The sequence below is a fragment of the Cavia porcellus genome, unplaced genomic scaffold (assembly GCF_034190915.1).
Source record: "Cavia porcellus strain 051 isolate PalLab524CR breed Dunkin Hartley unplaced genomic scaffold, mCavPor4.1 scaffold_1, whole genome shotgun sequence".
Lineage (NCBI taxonomy): Eukaryota > Metazoa > Chordata > Mammalia > Rodentia > Caviidae > Cavia > Cavia porcellus.
The window spans coordinates 141,702,071-141,706,697 of NW_026947484.1; the positions used below are offsets into that span (position 1 = coordinate 141,702,071).

Sequence of the window (4,627 nt, forward strand, 5' to 3'; positions counted from 1 at the left end):
CACATGTGCCTGTGATTGTGCTTTGGGAAGAGATTCGCACTCTAATCGATAAAGTAAACAAGATGTGCCCTTTCCCCTTGTAGGTAGATATCATTCAATCCACTCATGGTCCAAGTAGAACAACAACTCAAAAAAAGTAGAAGAGTAAATATTTTCTCTTCTTAAGCAGAGATCACCATCTCCAGCTCTCAGGCATTGGACCCCCTAGTTTTCAGATTTACACGTACTAGGGTTTACATCAATATTCTACCCCTACTCCATCTCAGTCCTATCCTCGGGCCTTCAGCCTGAGGCTGAGCCACACCATCAGCACCGTGCCTTTAGGCTGGAACTAAAGTGTATTACCAGCTTTCCTGGTTCTCCAGCTTGCAAATGGCATGTAGTTGGATCTCTTAGTCGCTGCAATCACGTGAGCCAATTCCCATAGCAAATATCCTATCTACCAATCGATCTATTTATCCACCCACCCACCCATCCATCCATCTATCCATTTGTTCTACTGATTTTGATCCTAAATAGATCCTAAAACAATCTATTATGGATGGTATAAGATGAAGGAAAATTGGAGACCAAAAACTGCCACACACTATTACTTTCATTAACATTCTCAGTGCCCTTTCACAGTCCTTCCTCCGGCCCTTCTTCCAGTATACTTTAAGCACTCCACAAAACATCAGCTAACTAGTCTCATTAAAAGGAAATTTCCTATCCCAAGGAATGGTAACAATAGGGTTTCAAAAATGCAATTTACAAGCATAAATTTATAGCAGGAAACATGAAAGGAACTGGGTCATGCATAAACCATGAGACATAGCTGCCAGAACCCTTTTCTTAAAAGGTTGGATCTAATTATACAGAGAGCCATAAAAGGGACAGAGTTAGTACGAATGGCCCCAAGAATTTCACATTATCAAGACTAAGGGAGAAGGGTTAGAGAAAGACTTTAGTGTTTCTCTAAATAGAAATAACCCCAGTTTGGCAATGAGCTATGTGTCCCTTATCTTTGTCATCCTCTGGGTCCTGGTCCTTTTCATGTTCTTTCATATTTACATTGTTTGTCTCTGCTTCTTTTATCCAAGTATTCCTCTGACTAATTATACTTTTAACTTTAATGGACAAGTGAAGTACAATATCTTCCACCCCCATTTCAGAGCAGACATCTTTTTTCCTATCCTTTCATTTCAGGGCTGGTCCAGTAAAGGACATTGAGCTTAAAATAATGCAATGTCTGCCTTCACTAATCCTCAGTTCACAGCACAGTGGTAGACTCATGTTTCTTCTCCTTATTCCCTTATTCAAAGAAAGCAAATAATGTTACCAGGTCATGAGTTCTAGGCTGACCCATTGTCTCTATCTGTGTACTTTCCAAAGGATGGAGCCACCTAACAGAACCAATGCAGGCTTTTTGATACAAGTAGATGTGGATGTAAATCCTTATTGGGCCATTTCTTCCTTTTTCTTTCTTTTATCCTCTAGCTAGGGATAAATGAATAGAATAACATTTTCTATCCAAACATTCTCCCAGTTTCAATGTTTCAAAGTTTAAATTACCAGAGCAGAAAATATACCCTGAACTGAACTCAACAATTTGGAACGTGCCATTTCTTTACACAATGACTTTGGATAAGTAAGTTAATATGTTTAACTCCAGGACTGGGGTTGTAACTCAATGATAGGTACAGCACTTGCCTAGAATGAGCAAGGCTCTGGGTTCAATTCTCAATACCAGGATGGGGAAAATAGATATAATACGTGTGTGTGTGTGTAGATGAATAAAAGAGCTACTTTACAGGGCTTACATGGTGATTAGATGAAAGGATATATGTAAAGTTGCCAGCCATATAATGTACATTTAATAAGTGCTAACTATAGAAAAGAGACTCCTCAACTTTCATTAGGAAATTGATATTAACAACTACATATGTTTAACTCTTAATCTATAGCTGTTTAATGAGGAATACATTGTGTCAATCCCAGATAGCATGCAGGGTGGATAAAAGCACAACTTCCTGCTTATAATTTCTACCAACAGGTTGTGTTCCCTTTCTTTACAGTCAGATCACCGACCCAAATAGCTGATGAACTGACAGAGCTGAACTGTTCTCTCTGCTCCCGTAACTGACCGAGCCGTTTCTCAACCTACTGTCACCCGCCCTCCACGTAGAATTTGGAGAGGGAAGCTGGCCATCTTCAAGAGAGGAAGTTCGGAAATGGGGATTCCCTCCCTCCCCACTTCCACCGTCCAGCCTCTGGTATCATCGTTCTATTCCCTACTTCTGTGAGCTCAATTTATTAGACTCTGCATTATAAGTGAGTTCACATAGTATTTGTCTTTCTGTACTTGGATTATTTCATTTACTATAATGTTTTCCAGATTGACCCATATTGACACAAATTGACAGAATTTCTCCCTTTATAATACTAAATAATATTTCATTGTATATAGCCCATTTTTCTTTCTTTTTTTCTTATTCTCTCTCTCTCCTCTCTCCCTTTCTTCCCTCTTGAGACCACATCTTACTATGTTGCCCAAACTGGTCTTAACTTCCTAAGTTGTAGTAAGCCTCCTGCTTCAGTCTCCCATGTAGCTGAGTGACTAGAGGCACTCAGCCCCAAACTCAGCTTACTTCCCAATTTTACCCATTCATTTGCTGATGAACACTTAGGTTGTTTCCATATCCTGGCTATTGTAAAAAAAAAAAAAAAAAAAAAAAAAAAGGTTACAAAATTTCAGACCGACAGAAGGGATAGGTTTTGATCTCAGCTGTACACTTGGTTGTCTATAATGATAAGGTATTACATATTTTAAAATAACTAAGAGAGTAGGTTTTAAATGTATCACTAGAAAAAGCAACAGATATATGAGGTAATGAATATGTTAATTAGCTTGGTTTCATTATGCTACATTGTTTACACACATCAAAACATTGTTTCCCATGATATTTATAATTATTGGTCAATAAAAGGTAATATTAATAAAAGTTCAAAATAATTTTTTAAAAATATAAAGAGAAAGAGAAGTTCAGGCAGAAACAGTGTCCCAGGCTTTACACAGAAGCAATCATGTCAACTCAGAGACTGACCACAATTCTAGAAGAAGGATTAAGAATGTGTGGTTTGCACTTTACAGTTTTCATTTATTACTACTTTTAACATCCCAAGAAAGGCAGCTTTTTCATTATATGCACATTCTGTGTGCCTCCTTCATGATGGTACAATTAACTAAATGATGACTGTTACATTAGTTCTTCAATATCCACCTCCAAGGGAACAAGGACCTTCTCTAACTGTTCAGCTTTGTATTTTCAGCTCCTATCCCGGTACCTGGCACAGAGAGTAGGCACTCGATAAATATTTGTTAAATGAAAAGAATATGTAACACTCACCTACCCATTACTCTCTCCTAGAATACTTTTTTTTAATTTTATTTAAGAAGAAAAAAGAAAAAAACTGAAAAAGAGTACAAGTTATACAAAATTTCAGAAAAAATAAACAGTAGGAAATCACTAGTTAATTATATATTGTCATCTTAGAAATAGTTGTTGAAGTTACAAAATTAAAGCATATAGAGGGGACTTTCAAACAGTGAGACTGAAAACAGTTTTGTTCAATGATCCAACAAAACTCAGTAATGTGGTTATCTATCTTATACACTTAAATATATATGCAGTTATATCTTTTAGAGAACTTTTCCTTTCTTTTGTACAATGACAATTACACATTTTGGGTTTTATTGCTCCTACAGTTCTTATTACTTTTTTTTTTGAAGAAAGTAAAACCAAATGTGATATACCAGGACAGAGTCAGTCAAATCAAAAGGATGGACATAATACATAATGTAAAAACAAAATACAAGGTGATCAACAATGGTTACCATAATGCCTCTTGTTATCTTAAAAAGAATTGCCTATACCATCAGTTATAATAAAATTGAACAAAACAGTAAAGAATAAGACCAATAAAACCAAAACATTGGAGACATTAAAGGACTTCAAAAGAAGATAATAGTCAACCAGAATGGGCATCACAATGAATCTTATTGTCTTTACAGTTGTTGCCTATATTTTCAAACTTGGTACTATCAAGCATAACAGAATAGTGGAAAATCAGTCAAAACAAGATGGTGAGAGCAACACAGAGTTTCAAATCAAGTTAATAGGAAATCAAAGTGGGTTACTATAATATATCCTATTTTTTATTTATTTTTCCCTTAATTAAAAGGATAAAAATGAAAAAGTAGATAATAAAAAGGAGATTGAGATAAAAAAAGAGGGCATAACAGCAAAACAGCACAGGTCAAAACATAACCATTTAAGCAAAATAGTGTTTCACCACAAGATAATCTTGACATAAAAGTAGTTACCATAGTGTCTCTTCCCTTAAAATCTTTGGGTATAACTTCGTATACTGTAGCATCAAACATATCAAGACAATGTAAAACTGTTCAAGAGAATGACAGTATTACAGGGTATTTATAATCAACTAACAGAAAATGAACAATGGTTTCTGTATAATCTCCTTGTCTATAAAAGTTTTTGTTTATATTATCACATATAAGAAAATCCAATAAGATACAACACATTAAAACCGATGGAGACAGAAGAACAAAAGCTTGATGGAACTTCAA

The 4,627-nt window shown here is 35.5% G+C and overlaps 1 non-coding gene across 1 annotated transcript; it reads right to left on the reverse strand.

Annotated features, from left to right (window-relative positions):
- Nucleotides 1-1,472: 1,472 nt before the first annotated feature.
- On the reverse strand, nucleotides 1,473-1,594 carry LOC111754321 (small nucleolar RNA SNORA36 family). The gene has a single exon (XR_002789024.1). It is a non-coding gene; the product is annotated as a small nucleolar RNA SNORA36 family (small nucleolar RNA).
- Between the last annotated feature and the right edge of the window lie 3,033 nt (nucleotides 1,595-4,627).